The 18,073-nt window shown below is 37.2% G+C and overlaps 1 protein-coding gene across 26 annotated transcripts in view; it reads right to left on the bottom strand.

Moving 5' to 3' along the window:
• The window catches only part of LOC136828379 (TGF-beta-activated kinase 1 and MAP3K7-binding protein 2-like), a 269,956-nt gene that overhangs the window by 120,365 nt on the left and 131,518 nt on the right, over positions 1-18,073 (bottom strand). For 6 of the 26 annotated variants that reach the window (XM_067086377.1, XM_067086351.1, XM_067086350.1 and 3 more), the window contains one exon: positions 6,363-6,430. The exons of the other annotated variants lie outside the window; for them this stretch is intronic. The gene's annotated coding sequence lies outside the window, so the exon portion shown is untranslated. The remainder of the gene's footprint in view (positions 1-6,362; positions 6,431-18,073) is intronic. 26 annotated transcript variants of the gene reach the window in all.

Raw genomic sequence — 18,073 nt, 5'->3', positions numbered from 1 at the left:
TGGCTAAATCTAAATCCATCCATCTCAATCTCTATTTTTTCTTTACAGCCTTTTCATAGCTTTTCTCTCTAATTCCTCATTCGTAATGCGATCTTCACACCGCATTCAGGTCTTGAATCTTGACCCTCCAAAGTCACAGTTTTTCAGAATATTCTCCATTTTCTTTGGAATTGTCCATGTTTCCGCTGTACAGAGTGTTAGAATAGATATTTTTTTTTATTTACAAGCAGTTTAGCTAGTTCTCTCCTTTTCATACATGCAGCAGCTACTCTCTCACTGTTCTCTCAACTCTGACTTCAGACCAGAGCGCCCCCACCAGGTAACAGAAATGCTCAACGTCTTTTTAGACCTGCATCTACTCTTGTAATGCAAAGGCGTTATCCTTAGGTTCAACCCTTACTCTCATGCCAAAATTTGTTGTCCGGCTTACTAGGAAACAGCAAGGATAAAATTAACTTGCTGAAGATATCACAAGACCTACGCAGTGAATATAAAAACAAGTAAAAAATGCGCCGAAGTTTCTTCGGCGCAATCGAGTTTTCTGTACAGCCGCTACAACGTATAATCAAAGCCACTGAAAATAGATCGATCTTTCGGTGGTCTCAGTATAATGCTGTATGAGCCGCGGCGCATGAAACTTTAACCTCGACCCGGTGGTTACCTATCCTATATCGTTGCCAAAAGCAAGATTATGGCTAACTTTAACCTTAAATAAAATAAAAAACTACTGAGGCTAGAGGGCTGCAATATGGTATGTTTGATGATTGGAGGGTGGATGACCAACATACCAATTTGCAGCCTAGACTCAGTGGTTTTCAAGATCTGAAGGCGGACAGAAAAAGTGCGACCGGACAGACAAAGCCGGAACAATAGTTTTCTTTTACAGAAAACTAAAAATATTCACATCGAGACACTCTTTGCACATGACAAAAAAAAAAAAAAAAAAAAAAAAAAAAAGACAGGGAGTGACAGAGAATGTAATACTGCAATATAATAAATTCCACACACCTTCAACTCCATCCATTCACTAGCTCAGTGACGTCACTTCCTGCGCCCGCATGCCACAGGGGGCGGCCCAAAGTGGCTCCCGTTGCCAGCACGAACCAAAGGGTCTTCAAGCGGTTGTGTCTAGGAGGCCGCCCGTGATCAGTATCATTACGTGTAGAGAGAGAGAGAGAGAGAGAGAGAGAGAGAGAGAGAGAGAGAGAGAGAGTACTGATCGCTAACTTACAACACTTTATATCCAAGTAACTTTCTCTGTCCATCCATCAAATTCAGATGCTGTCAAAAATGACGTTAAGATCAGGGAGGGTCGAGAGGGCAAGTCCTGACCAGAAGCTCGAACTACAAGAACCTTCCTTCTACACAAGTTAATCGGGGTCAGTGGTGAGAGAGGCTGCTGCCGGGGTAGCCGACTGCTGCAAGTTTCACATTAGTTTATTACCCGTACATTGTCGTTACTACACAGACAAATATATATTCATTTAACTCTTTCCTTCTTCTCCTTATTATTATTATTATATTATTTATTATTACTATTATTATTTCAACCGACAGCAATAATTCAATAGCTATACCGTTAGCCGTCCCATCAGCGACGCAAAGCTACGATGGGTCTGGCCAGTTGCTGGATGAGTGACCATCAAGAAAAGTATGACGAGTCAGCACACAAGCCTTTGAATACCGGGATGGGAGAAGGGGGGGGGGGTTCTAGCAACTTCATTCCAAAAGTATTTGGTAAAAAGTTGAAGAGTAGTGCCGACGGACTTTGGAGTAACCAACATTCCATGTTTTTAATTACGTATTGCTTAATTAACCAAGACAACTGTGACTGCTGGGATTAAACCGGTGTCAAATTTAGCTGCTGTACACCAGGTGTTGACCCTATAATAAATCTTCTCATAACTTGGGCTGTGCCATAGCTTATAAGTAAATACATTAAATCTTTTTATGGTTAATATAAATTAATTTTCACTGTTTAATCCTTTAATCATTTGCTTTCCTCATTTCCTTTTTCGCAAAGGAATTCTATTCTGCTGAAGTTGGCAAAGCATGTTCTCGGTCGTTTTGGCTTGTCTCCTCGGAATGTATTCTATGAATACCAATGAAAATTAAACTAACTTTACACGGATAAAAGTGATTTACTGAACAGATAAACCCGTTTACAAAACAAGAGGGGAAATCAAACAGAAGAATCTAAAATACAGACGAGTGTAACAAATTACCTTATCATACAACTGGTAATCACTCTTCTTCCCGCGACCTACAATTATTGGTTCGGTTTTGTTTCTTATCTGTCGTAAATTATCTTGTTATCTGTCGTAAATTATCTATGTTAAAATCTTTTTAATGCTTGTTACCTTCATACCGGTCTAAAGCTTTATTTTTGTTTGTTGTTGTATCATTTACTGCAAAGAAGCTCGTCATACGAGTTCGTGGATTATTGGCTTTTCCGGTAAGAATGTTACTTTATTTTATATTCATACATAGCCTACTTCCACATATAAACAATCTAAATACATACATACATACATACATACACAAGGTATCAATCGGGTACGTATCCACCTACGCATCACCTCCGAGGTGCTAGTATTAAACATGGCGGAAGCTCAATGGGACGCCGTGTTTAGTACTAACTCCTCAGGGATCAAAGATATCGTTTATTAATATATAAAAATATATAGAAATGGGTGTATATAATATTCTGATCGCCGACGGGCTAGTACTAAACGTGACGTCCCATTGAGATTCCGCCATGGCTAGTACTAGCACCTCAGGGTGACGCGTATAGGTGGATACATACCGGGTATACATACATACATACACACACACACACACACACACACACACACACACACACATATATATATATATATATATATATATATATATATATATATATATAATATTCTACGCTGTGATATTTTTCTGAATTTAATACCCAGTGCACACTTTCACGATTCTGACGCCAATGAACCAAGACCTAAAATACTGAGTCGCCGGCTGAGTGCAATTAGGACCAAGGCCTACAGAGTACCAGGTCAACCCACCAGCAGCCCAAAATGTGTCCTTTCCCGCGCAGGTAAACATTGGGTTGGATTACGACGTTGATTAGGACGTTACTGGTACGACTGCGTTACGGTATAAAAGACACTCGTAATACGACAGTATAGTATGCCACGATACTGTTGATAATTTGATCCCGAATCTACTGCAACATCGGTTCAACATTTTCACAAGTTGTTAAGACAATGATAAGATATATCATAATGCCATTGCGATAAGCAATGACTAGGCTATCCAAGATAACCTTTCGACTCGTCATAACAAGTACGGCAATGTGGATACCCCAAAAAGTTCTTAAGATGTTAACGGGCGAATATTGAAGGTAAATGAAATTGACAGATTTAAATTACATACTTTATATGTGACTTCCTGCACCTTATCATGACTTTACACCAAAAAAAAAGCTACTGAATTATGTTAAAAAGCAGTTTAAAAATTTACTCAGTGCTAAAGATCAAAGTAATTACAATAATGAAATATATTTCAAATTTCTAAATACATGATAAACTACTGAAGCAATTTTACAATTCTAATGTTCACGAAACAATCATGTCACTTAAATGGCATACGCGCAATTTGACGTCGGACATGACACCAATACGAGACCACTAAGACATTGACGACTGCGACAAACTCCACGAATCGCAGAGACAATTTCGACCTTTGCAAATACTGCACGACGACAATTAGGTGACTGTTCCAGACTTGCCTAGACATCCCTCCACAAAACACCCAAAAACTCCCTTTCGACTCGAGACAATCTGACGCTGACACAACGCACAGAAAAATCAAGAGAATTGTGCGCTCAGATGAGATGCATAAAATGTAACAAAGTCTCAGTCTCTCTCTCTCAAGTATATCCGTAATGCAATTTTTCACCTCGCAGGATAGTTTTCACGCACTCCCGTCATACTTGGTTAAACGGCTTCAACTTTACGGCCTTTTGATCTGCGCTGATTTTCCGTATGCTTCCGGGCAATTATTTCTGGTTGGGACCCTTATGTAAAGCAGTTATGAAAATGCTGTTCAAAATTTCAGCACCGGAATATTCTTGGCATCACTCTCAGACCAACGGTGCTCTAACCCTGAGCTACAGTATGTATGTATATGTATATGTATGTGTATGTATATGTATATATATATATATATATATATATATATATATATATATATATATATATATATATATACACACACACACAACACAAACAACACACACACACACGCTTTTACCACACGCCTTTTTTTCTTTTTAGAGGGAGTGCCGCCAGAAAGGTAGAGCCTTCTGGTTCTCATCAAGTCTTCAAGGATGAGGTTGCTAGCCCAATTCCTTTTTCTTTCATTACCAGCTGACGCTGGCACCCATTCCAGGGTGGGTCGACTTGTGGACTGCAACCTGGATCTAACTACTGATCTTGAGAACGGGAACCCAAGGTTATACCACTGAGCTGTTTACAAAACGATGGTCTTAATAAAATGTCATCAGGACACATATAGTGCGGAACGTTGGTTACCTCAGATGGATAATATTAGAAATGTTTGTAACACATAAAGAAATAATGAATAATGAAACGAAATCTGACAAATTTCTACAGTGTTTCACCAATACAAAATGCCATAAAACTTTCATCAGATTCCTCCCCCCCAAAAGCAAACCCCATTCCAAAGCATTCTCAAAAAACAAAAAAGCAAACTATTCTGTGGTCATTTTAATGCGGTAACCATAAAAAATTGTAGAAGTAACCGGCAGAAATAGTCATCAACCTATTTAAAACCATGAGATAACGAGGAGAATGAAAACTAATCTCGCCTTTCATACGAGGACATGTGCTTCCTGACAGAAGGATTGTCAGCCACCCTAATTATCTTGCTATTCTGCTTGTTACTCTCAACATTCAAGATGCGTTCCATACTGAATTCTACCTGACCAAACTGATTCTCTCTCTCTCTCTCTCTCTCTCCTCTGAATAAAACTCTCTCTCTCTGTATAAAACACTTTAACACAAATCCCTTTCTGTATAAAACTTTTGAACACAATCATACCTCCTGCAAAAACGCCAAACTCTCCTCTCTCTCTCTCTCTCTCTGCAAAATGAAGTAAACAATCCTCTTTCAATTCAAATCTTTTTTTTTTCTACAGAAAGCATCTCTCTTGCTCAACCATCACATTCTCTCTCTCTCTCTCTCTCTCTCTCTCTCTCTCTCTCTCTCTCTCTCTCTCTCTCTCTCTCTCTCTCTCTCTCTCTCACTGCAAAATGAATGAAGCAACTCCTTTGCAATTCAAACTTTTTTTTTTTTACCAAAAGCATCCCTCCTGCTCAAACATCACAGGTCTTTGCAAAATGAAAGAAGGAATTCCCTTTCAATTCAACTTTTTTACGCACTCTCTCTCTCTCTCTCTCTCTCTCTCTCTCTCTCTCTCTCTGTCCTGAGAACAAGACCATTTGTCTCCTTGAGACAACAACGCATTCATCAGCCTCCACACGCCAAAACGCGACGCTGAGCGATCCGTCTTAGGCGAAACAGCACGAAGAGTGTTCAATATGCATGTCCTGCCGTAAAATTACCCAGATTTAGGAGACCACTTGTCTCCTTAAACCAATATAAACCGTTCGTCCGAAGGCGTCTTCACCATCAGAACGAAATGAATTACCGCCATTTATGTCCTTGGGACCTGAGCGATAAATTTTCCTGAACTTTTCAGATGAAGTCATTGCTAACATTTGTGTCTTGGGCTCTTAGCTGTAAATTTTCCTAATATTTTCATATTCTATGCCCCCCCAGAGGATCAGGACAATAAATTTCCTTAAATTATTTATATTCTATGACCCGGAGTTTTGAAGCAATAAATTTTCTGTAAACTTGAATATACCCTGTAGCCCTGATTTGCAACACCATTTTCCTGAACCCTTCATATTTTTTTATCTCTGAGGTTTTGAGGAAATTTCTTCCGAATATTTAAACTTCAAAGAATTTACTTCCCGCGTTATTTTTCCTATATTTAAAATCCCAGAAGTTTCGACCTAACAATATTCCAGAATGTTTCGTATTTCATACCCCTGGACCCGACATTTACAAATTTTTAGATTTTTTTTTTTTTTTATTTCTTATTCAGGGCTTGAAACTTTAAATGTTTCCTGAATTTTTCATATCCTATGTACATGGTGCTTGACGCTCGGAAATTTATTTTTTGCCTCTTTCAAACAAGGCCAATACTACTGAAGCTGATAGCAACAAGTCCTCAGGGCAAACCACAGACTCTAATACCCATCACAAATCAAATGAATACTTACCAGTTTTCATCTTGCTGGCACCAAGAATATCTAAGTCCACTCATAATGGTCTGAAAGACTCAACTAACCTGAAAGTAAGTAGATAAAAACGTTCATAAGAAAGGTGACGTCATCTTTATAAAGTACTTTAACAAAGAAAAAATCAATATTACCATAACAACAGTAATCATGAACATAGCGACAACCAGAGCAATAATAATGTCCATATTTTTTTCATTTTTATATCATTATCAAAGTAGGCTCTACCGACGCGCAGGCCCTATTTCTAGAGTGAATAAATTCTTTAAAAATATCTTAAAATCTACTGATGCCAAGTTTCTTCTCAATTACTGCGTAGTCCATGAGGTTCGAATAAAATAGATTACACTGAAACGTACTGCTCTTCGCAAGCTAGTTTGAAGAAAAAACAATCTATACTGTAGTTAAAAATATTGTTTAGTTCATACATCTAAACTTTCTTTAAACTATTATCCTGCAAGAACGTACAGACCTAAACAAATCATAAAAACATGTCGTCGATCGAATAACTTTCCGTTTTTCTCAATTATAAAATAAATAATATACTCTATCCCTCTCCGTTTATATTTTATATTATGTAATGTATGCATGCATTCATACATCCATACACGTGTATATATATATATATATATATATATATATATATATATATATATATATATATATATATATATATATATATATATTATATATATATATATATAGTAAAAACTATAAATCACATTTTAATGTAGCGTAACTAAATTAGTTATGGTCAAACATCCCATCTTTTAAACATTACTCAAACTAGCTGTCTTCTGAAGAAAATTTCAAGTAATTTAACAAACGAAATAATCAAAATAGGGCTCTAATTAAAACATTATCGCCTTAAGTGTATACAAAACACGTATATACGCGTACACCTATAAATCACTTGAATTGCACCTTAATTTAAAGGATAGTGTAGCGTAACCTGAAATGTGTTTTCGGATGTTACTGTGACACTCCCCCCCTCAACCTCTCACAGCTCCCAAAACTCCTAAAGGCTGTTGCAATTTAAGTGGACAATGACTAACAAAATGTATGCTAAAAATACATAATCAAGTCCGCTAAAACCGCTAAATTTCTGTGAACCTTAAAAACTGCCACCTTAGATTCAGTCTACAATATAATCTTAAAACTCAAAGCCCAAGAAAACTGCCATCTTGGATTCAGTCTAATAAATACTCTTAAAACTCACAGCCTAAGAAAACTGCCACCTAAGACTCAGTCTAATAAACACTCTTAAAACTCAGAGCCTCAGAAAACTGCCATCTTGGATGATTCAGTCTAATAAATACTCTTAAAACTCAGAGTCTAAGAAAACTGCCACCTTAGATTCAGTCTAATAAATACTCTTAAAACTCAAGAGCCTAAGTTTTGAAAAGAAAACTTAAGTTATAAAAAAATACCTAATGCACACATTCACACCATAATCCTCGAGTCACATGCACGACATGTTCCCTGTCGTTTTCGCTTTGTCTTCAAGAACGAACCATAGCTGGATGAATAATGGCAAGTGAAAAGAAAAATGAATAAACCTAAAATGAAGCGAAAAACGAAGAAATCAAAGGGGAAAACAAATGAATGAGGTTAATAAATAACTTCAAATGCAAAGAAATATGAGGTGAACCACATGAGTGCGTAGGACAAGAGGAGAGAGGAACGTCCTTTTATTTACTTTTGAGAGAGAGAGAGAGAGAGAGAGAGAGAGAGAGAGAGAGAGAGAGAGAGAGAGAGAGACGATGGATCTGAAATATAGAGCCAGGGTTCATTTCAGCCATTTGCCCCGAGATGCGCGTCTCTTCTCGCCACCTCTCGTCTATTACGGCTGACAAATATACCTGGGAAAGTCACAAGGAACGTCTCTCTCACCTCCGGCTCGACGCAGAGAACAAACTCATGACAGGTGTCTACGGATGATGGTAAACGACGCCCTGTTTACAGTCTCTCTCTCTCTCTCTCTCTCTCTCTCTCTCTCTCTCTCTCTCTCTCTCTCTCTCTCTCTCTCAAAATAAATAAAAAAAAGTTGCTCTCTCCCTCCTTTTATCCTTCCCAGTCATGTGATTCGGCTCATTTTTCTTTTCATTTGAAATTTTATTTACTAACCTAAATTTTTCGTTTTCCTTTTCATTTCCCGCTTCATCTGCGGTTTATTCATCTCATTTCTTCATTCTTTCAGTTCTCATGCTTCGTTTTTATCATGGCGCAGTGGAAAAAATTAAGAGGTCATAAAATTTGCAAAAGACCTCACAGGTCTTGGGGTGACACTTCAAGTGTGATTAAATCAACTGGCACAACAGCGCGAAAGGAGTGAGATGAAAGTTGCACGAGATCAGTATAATGACCATAATCACATATTCACTCTTACCAAGCTCGTTTAAGAAACGAATTACCCTTGCGACGTTAAGGCGACCTAACTCTGAGCCAGGTAAATTTCATCTAACACAGGGTGCAGGAAACAAAACATTCCCGTATCCGAAGATAATATGGTGGTTATTATGTATATACGGCTGAAATTATGAATTTAGTGAAGGTTCTGGGGATTAAGGATCAAAAAGTATTTATATCAAATTTGTTTAGCACTGGGTTCACAAGACCATTACATGAATAAGCACATGTGAACACACACACACACACACTTACTTCACTAATATTATCAATAATTCATCTGGCAATGAATGTATTGTTTATACTTTATACAAACTAAGTATTCAGAATGTAAAAATGACACAATGTATAACCTTTTCCCAAAAAAGATGTTTAGTATTTGTTTACCATTGGCATTGTTGATAAAAACACCCCGGTTCTACCCATTGTATTACATTATCAGTACTTTAAATGCCATATACAACCCGGCCCCCCAAAAAACTGCAATCAGCAAGATTATATGGAAAGCACCTCAACAGAACGTTTAACTGGCCTTCTCCTAACACCGACCCTTGAACAAGAAAATTTATAGAGGATTTTCATAAACACCCTCCGGTTTTGAAATGGTATTCTTAGCTTACTGCTTTCGTTGACTTTTTGAGCTACAGTTAACAGTAGTAGCAGTAGTATTAATGACAACAAAAATAATAAAACTAATAAGACTAGTTAACAAGCTAGCATTCGGAAGGGATGGTACCTGGAAGGTGAGTCTTCTGGTTCTCAGCAAGCATTTTAGAGATGAAGCTGCTCGCCCCTCGCCTTCTTCCTCACTCCCAAATGTCACTGGTACCCATTCACAGCTGGATCTCCAAGTAGCAGTGAGCCAGAGCTAACCACAGACATTACACGTGCCAACCAACCCTCTCTATATATATATATATATATATATATATATATATATATATATATATATATATATATATATATATATATATATATATATATATATATATTATCTCTCCCTATATATATATATATATATATATATATATATATATATAATATATATATATATATATATATATATATATATTATAATATATATATATATATATATATATATATATATATATATATATATATATATATATATATATATATATATAGACAGTTGGATAGATAGATAGACAGAGAGAGATAGATAGATCAATGGATATAGATAGATAGGCGGATATATAAAAACCTATAAAAGTACAATGAACAAGCTTGGGTACAGACGTAACACAATTCTTCCTCTCTTCTCCAGTTAAATGTCTTCATTCTGTATTTACTGACCTGATTACACAATCAAATTCAGTGTCTGCATAATCTGAATTCCTATCTCCCTATGTGTCTAATTACATATTCGCCATCCCTTCGTCATTATTATCCCATTACCAACCTCTCTTACGCTTTCTTGACTGCAAGTGAACCATTAAAAAAAATATATACCCACGTCTCTGTCAACAGGAGAACAGCAGGAATCCTCTGCTTATCTATCACATCTCGGCGAAAAGACGCCACCACAACATCTAAATCCGTGGGCTATTTATCCCCAGAATTAAAGACATAGCTGGTACTTCCCACACTTATATAAAAGCGACACTGAACAAGCGATCCCCCCTCCCCCCACAAGGGGGAGGAGATGCATGTGTGGCCGAGTGCCTTAGCGGGTGGTCAGGGTGATATATAAGTCGGTACGACTCCATCCGTCTTGCCCCAGACACGAAGCGGAGGGTTTAATGACGACTTGACGACGACCACATGACAATGATGACGATCAGCGCCCCGACAGGGAGAATTAGCAGCAGTGGACAATCTCCGGTAGGTGCATCATGGCTTTATTTTAGAATCAGGAAGCATTAAGGTCTATTTTCTATCATTCCAGCTGGTATTCTAGGCAAGGCATACCAAACTGTGAGAGAGAGAGAAAGAAGGTACGTACGGCAGTTGATGAGGTGGAAACTGTTGTTATGGGATTCAATTTAGATCCAGATGTTAAAGGATGAATGAGACAGTGACTCTACACTTATGTCTCTATGGAACCACTCATATATATATATATATATATATATATATATATATATATATATATATATATATATATATATATATATAAAATAAAAATGTGCATATACAAAGCAGAAACACTTTTATATTATCTATTGGCTCAGTCAACACAGCCACTTCATACAAACACCTCAATGATGTTAAATTCTTAAATGCTTTTAATGATTTATATCTTTCAACGATGTTTAGGGCAAACATAGCACAGCCATTTCATAAACGAACGCTGCAAGTCCAACCCAAAACGGCGACTTCCTCATAACATCGAAAGGGCGTTCCTGGTCTCAAGACTCCTGAGGAATGTCTCACACGAACAGGTTAACGGTTACCTCAACCTTGAACCGACCTGCCAGAGATCCTGAAAGCTACGCTTAACAAAAAGTAACCGAAATATACAAGGTACCTGTCTAATTTATTCCCTCTTGAGATGATCTGTTAAATCTTTGATAAAGAGTAACAATAGCAAGAGAAAGAGAGACAAGTTAAAATGGAGATAAGAGTTATTATGCCCTCGATAACGAAGATTCAGTCACAGAATGAAAAAAAAAGAAAACTGGAGGACATCAAATTCTACTTGAATAAACTGTAACGCGTGTGTGTGAGAGAGAGAGAGAGAGAGAGAGAGAGAGAGAGAGAGAGAGAGAGAGAGAGAGAGAGAGAGAGAGAGGTTATAAACTTTACATTTTACCCAAAATGACACCAGTATGAACTCAGCGTAATGATAGAAATCTGTCTATTAACATTAAAATTGCAGCTTATCTATTTCAAGCTAGCAACGCATCTGCTTCCCATAACCTGAAGTGCTTGCCACTAAGGCGTAAAAAGCATGAGGTATGCTCAAGCACGGGAAGTCCGCTGCTTGTGTAACTGGGCACAGTACGAGTACGTGCACTGAATACCCGCTCTTCACTAGTGAATTCTCAACACATCACTTCAACAGGGGTGTCCAATAAACTAGCCTCTCACGAGGCACAAATCCAATTAAACAGGATTCGACTTTGCCACGTCTGCAGGGTGATCCTGACCAGGTCAGTACGACTCGCTTTGTCAGGTCAGCAAGATAATCTTGGCCAGGTCAGCACCATTCGCTCTGCCATGTCAGAAAGATTTGGCTTTTCAGGTCGGTAAGATTTGCCAATGCTAGGTCAGTACTATTCACTTTGGCAAGTTTGTAGGATTCGCCTTTGCTTAGTTCGTGGAATTTGCTTTGCCAAGTAAATATGGTTTGCTTTGCCAAGCAAGTATGGTTCGCTTTGCAAGGTATGATTCACTTTACGAGGCCACTTAAGATTGGTTTGCCGAATTACACCACACATAAACATTTCAAATTTCCAGATTCTCACTTAATGTAACAGTACCAAAAACCGAGCAAAAATATTGGAAGAGAAACGCATGATTATTTATTTACCAGACACCGCAAAATGTTAACAAAATTCTTTACGGTTTCAAAAAGCCTATCGGCAATGCATATACCCTTTTCATCTTTAGACACAGTAGGCAACTTTTTTTTTTCTGAAGACATCATCTGAAAATCTTAACACTCACACTAAAACCATTTACCTAGAGGCCTATTTCAACTTGAAAATAGTGTTTTGACTAAGCTGAATGTACTAAAAATTTCCAAGAGCAAAATTAATTGAAGTCCTTTTAACCATATAAAAATGATAAGCAATATCTAATCTCAGTCACAAATACTTTAGTCAGAACACAAGTAACGCAATACATTTCAAACAACCCTTATCGCTTGACGCATTCATCAAGATAATTCAAACGAACTCTTATACGCAGTTTGCGCTCGTTGAGCGAATTGCCCGCGCGTAAAATAAACTAAGGAATTTCCTAAGGGCGGGTAGTAAAATGTTGTTTTAGATCCATACTAAAACAGCCCGTCTAAATTCCGCAATGATAACACTGGCGGCCATTCAGGACATTCACCAGCCGGTGTTATGAAGCCATAAAACTCATTTTCGTCCGCAAAACGGTGCATTTATTTCTCGCTGTTTACAGAGCCAGACGGGTTTAAAGACTTGAGTTGCTGAAGGCTTGAAGGCCAAAACTTTCTCTGTCTTCTTGAAGATTTAGCTTATCACAACCTCGCGACGCTCTCCCCCTCCCCCCTTGTCTCACAATCTTCCATTAGCACTAATATCAAAGGGTCTTCTGGGTTTGTAATACATAGAGAGAGAGAGACGAGAGAGAGAGAGAGAGAGAGAGAGAGAGAGAGAGAGAGAAATTAATTCTGTTTGAAAGAAACAAACGTGAAGGAATAATAAATTGAGCACAAACATTTATATATACGATAAGGCAAACCAGATTAATATCCCTCAATTTTCTTCTTTCTTCCTTTAAAAATAATTCTCCACGCGACTGGTCACCCATGCAATATAAACAAAGCTCTGGAATTCTTAGTATGGTCCCATTTTCCTTAACTCAAACAAACTTCCATCGGGCCTGGGCTACATAAGGCAATCGGGTGGCCCCTCTCTTCGGCATGTCAATAAAAAAAAAAAGTAAAACAAGAGGAATTTGTAAGACTCATAAACATTAACAACAGAAAACATTTCTACTTTATAAGGAAATGCCATTAAAGGGAAAAGCCAGTTAAAACTGACCGCAAAAATTCCATTTACACAGGAATTCCAATCAACGACAAAATCCTACTGAGAGAAAATTCTCATTATAGAAAAAGGAAATTCTATGCACAGAGAATATTTCCATTTACAACTATACAGATAAAATTCTATTATCAGAAAATTGTCATTAACAAAGGAAACAGGGAAAACTGAAACTGATTCTATTATCACTGGCCAAAATAAAATTCAATATGATTTTTACTTTGAAAAATATGGAAATCGACCCAGGCATTTTACGAAATTTTGTAAATATTACATTTACATTTTTCCGTAAAGTTGTAGAGAGAGAGAGAGAGAGAGAGAGAGAGAGAGAGAGAGAGAGAGAGAGAGAGAGAGAGACCAACGAACCAGTGCAATTTACTTTCAGAATTAAGCGAAGTGTATATTAACCTCACTCACTGTCTCGTAACTTCATAAGAAATAATCATATGGTTGCATTTAATGTTTGTACCCAGTAATAACTAACTAGATGCAAGATGCGTTAATCACTCGGTGCCTTGCTTTCAAAATTAGACAGATGAAAATTGGTGGTTCTTTCTAGGAAGGCTACCGAGTTGATTACAAAGATATAATGACTTCAGGAATGTAATCTCTAGTGTGCGTGTACTGGGCTGCTTTCCTTTGTGGGGCCCTTGGGCATGCAGCATTCTGATATTTTTTTTAAACTAGGGTGGCAGCTGAGTTAATAATAATAATAATAATAATAATAATAATAATAATAATAATAATAATAATAATAATAACGTTCTAAAGGGTCCACAATAATATAACTGTTTAAGGCTCTGTAATGTACAGAAGTAAAAACTTAAAAATCAAAATAAAAAGTCACTAAAGATCTTTGACACCGATAGTTAGCTTCCAAATAGACTAGTGATGAGGAACGAAGGCTGTTATTCTTAAATGCGGAATTTTACATGTAATGTACAGAGGTAACCTTAAAAATAAAAAGTCACTAAAGACCGCTGACACCGGTAGTTAGCTTCCAAATAGACTAGTGACGAGAAACGAAGGCAGTTATTCTTATATGAGGAATTTTACATGTAATGTACAGAGGTAACCTTAAAAATCAAAATAAAAAGTCACTAAAGATCGTTGACACCGGTAGTTAGCTTCCAGATAGACTAGTGATGAGGAACAAAGGCAGTTATTCTAACTACCGGTGCTAGCGATCTTTAGTGACTTTTTATTTTGATTTTTAAGTTTGCCTCTGTACATTACATGTAAAATTCCTCATTGTGACTGAAGATGAACCCAAAGTATGGTTCGAAAGCTTTTAAAATTTTTACACGAGCCTTAAAAAGTTATATTATTGTGGACCCTTAGAACATTTTATGAACTCTCGTGATAAAGAGCTTTTTTCCCAACCATAATAATAATAATAATAATAATAATAATAATAATAATAATAATAATAATAATAATAATAATATATCGGTAGTAACCTTTCATTTAAGCATATTTTAATGAATCTGATTGCTGCTACAGTGCCATTCAGTATAAAACTTTTTTCCCGTTCTTCTGATAGTGTCCTTTTCTTCGTGTCCTTTCCTTCTTTTGGAAGGCTGAAGATAACTTGTCCCAATTCCTCTGCTGCTCCCGCTGAAGCAGCAGGGGAATTGGGACAACTCATCTTCAGCCTTCCAAAAGAAGAAAAGGGCACTATCAGAAGAACAGAATAAGAGTATTTTGAATTGAATGGCATTGTAGCAGCAATCAGATTCAATAAATAATAATAATAATAATAATAATAATAATAATAATAATAATAATAATAATAATAATAATAATAAAAATAATGTGAAGAAATCCACATCATTGTAAGCGAAAATATATATTAGAAATATATGTTTTCACTTACACCACTGTGGATTTCCTCACCATTTTCGTGACCCAAAATGTTATGAGATTTTCCTTAATAATTAATAATAATAATAATAATAATAATAATAATAATAATAATAATAAAACATGTTATTAAGAGTCTCTTATTACTGGAAACACGTATGTGACAGTATCTCCGCAAACATTTTTGAAACCACCCATCGATGTTCATCAACAATGTTGATCGCACAATCCGGAGTAACTGGATTACAAAATACAATTATCATATCTGAATCAAGAACGACTAAAGAAATGCATATCATACGGCAAAGTATTTCAATACTTTCCTAAACGATGGAATCGGATATATTGTGGCACTAATATAAACAAATAACGAAAGTTTACGCATGCAACTGAAAAGAATACAATTTAGGCCGAAGGCCAAGCCTGGGACCTATGAGGCCATTCAGCCCTGAAGGGAAAACTGAGAGTAAGAGGTTTAAAAGGTGTAACAGGAGGAAAACCTCGCAGATGCAATATGAAACATTTGTTAGAAGAGGGTAGAGAGTAAGATGGAAGGAAGAGAATGTGAATGGAGGCACAGTAAAACGAATGAAAGGGGTTGCAGCTAGGGGTCGAAGGGACGCTGCAAAAAACCTTAAGTAATGCCTACAGTGCACGGTGTGAGGTGTACTGACGGCAATAACGCCCTACGGGGACAATTGAAAGTGAGCGAGAACCAACGTGGTCTACCTGCAGTAATTTGCAAGGTCTAGACCTTGGTAATTTGGACCCGGTGTACCTGTGGAACGATGCACGGACCACCCGCAGAAAATAAATAAATAAATTAAAACTTAATTTAGGTATTTTGCCGGTAAAGGTTAGACATTTATTAGCGAATTTTCCAACGAGTGAATGAGCTGCACAAAACTCCAACATCCCAAGAGAAAGACAGGTTTCAACCGGCCGAAATACTGTAACAATTAGCCGCACCGCAAAATAAGTCAAACCCGTTCTTTTCTCTCCCGCTATAACTAATTTCATTCCATCCCTTCCTTCTGAAACAGAATCATCTCATCCACTCTTTAGGCAAAGAACCAATTCTATTCCGGAACAGAGATATGTAACACGAACAAACCATCAAAGGAGAGGAGACGGTGGTAAGACCCTCTACTTTGCAAAACAGAAGACAAGAGCGAAGCGCCTGAGAACGTGAAAAGCAAACGGGAGCAAAATTTACGGCTGCCATTAATATCAACAGAGAGTTCCCTTATTATCAAAGGCAGTCGTGTATCAGTGGGTATATATATTTATAACGACCGAGAGAGAGAGTATCAGTGGGTATATATATATTTATAAAGACCGAGAGAGAGAGTATCAGTGGGTATATATAAAGACCAAGAGAGAGAGAGAGAGAGAGAGAGAGAGAGAGAGAGAGAGAGAGAGAGAGAGAGAGAGAATAAAAGCTTCCATCAAACGCTAAATGTTCTTTTGAACTTGATCGATTACTACCATTTTTTTTCCCTTGATCGGTTGCTAATAAAATTTATTACACCCTTTACACCAATTGGCTTAATAAAAAAGCTAAAGAAACTTTAAACTACACACTGCACACATATATACGTGTGTAGGCTATGTGTGTAGACACACAGAGAGCAAATCTGTTATACGCGTGTACAATTATGTTAATTCAAGCAGTCTACATAAATCTGTATTATCCTATTACGCGACGTACGCATATTTCTTGTTATTTGACTGTTTAAAAATGTAAAGTAAAGGATATACACTATATAAAACGTACACACAGGCTAAGGAAAATAATTACCTTTATAAAAATACTACTTAACGTATTTACAATAAAGACTTAATAATTTCGGGTCTCCGAATAAAATTAGTGAGGGTATACCATCGCGAACACTTTAGGGGTTGGGGTACTGCCCCGGGGGGGGGGGTTAGACTCAGTGGCATGGTACCACGGTAGTGGTGGGGTAGGGACAACGACTGAGAAGCGACATTAATCAGAAGATCCTTCCCCAAACTAAATCTCGCATCAAAGGGAGCGTCTCTTTGGTCAGTTTAACAGCTATTTGTGAAGCGCAAAAAAAAAGGTAGGAAAAAAAAAACCGCGAAGGACGAAAGAAAACGCCAAGGACGATAAACGAGATAGGAAACAATAAACACACAGTGGCGTTTTATTAAATGAAAGTGCATTCAAAGAAATATAAGGAATGCTAAAGACGGACTAAAATATTCGACAAAGGAAAGAGAAAGAACGTCGAGGAAATTTAGCGGTGCGAGGCACAGAGCTGAAGTATGAGCAGGCGACAGAGCTTAGCTAACTTTCGTGATGGAGATGATGTGAGGAAAAGAGATAGCGGCCACAGGGACAGACGGACGTCAACGCCCGAACAATGAGACCCACAAAACAAAATGCTGCCATAAAAATGTAACCCTTTCGCAGTAAACACAACAACCCTGTACTAAAAATGAAAACCTAAAATTGGGACACTACAAAATGTTTAAATTCTTTACTGCTAAAAGAAAGGAAGCAAGACGAAAATTGTTGGACTGAACGTTGCATGAGAAAATAGAACTTCCTTAGCTTTATTCACATACACTCTACAGACTCAGACAACCGCTGATGCTGTTACGTCAGATATTAAAATTCATTCAATAAATCTGTCCCTTCTCCTTAAATACTAGTTACATTCCGACATACAAGAACTCTTCTACACTGTCCCAGCA

The sequence above is a fragment of the Macrobrachium rosenbergii genome, chromosome 42 (genome assembly GCF_040412425.1).
Source record: "Macrobrachium rosenbergii isolate ZJJX-2024 chromosome 42, ASM4041242v1, whole genome shotgun sequence".
Lineage (NCBI taxonomy): Eukaryota > Metazoa > Arthropoda > Malacostraca > Decapoda > Palaemonidae > Macrobrachium > Macrobrachium rosenbergii.
Note: the sequence above shows the minus strand (reverse complement) of the source record. Positions and strands in the feature narration are given on the sequence as shown.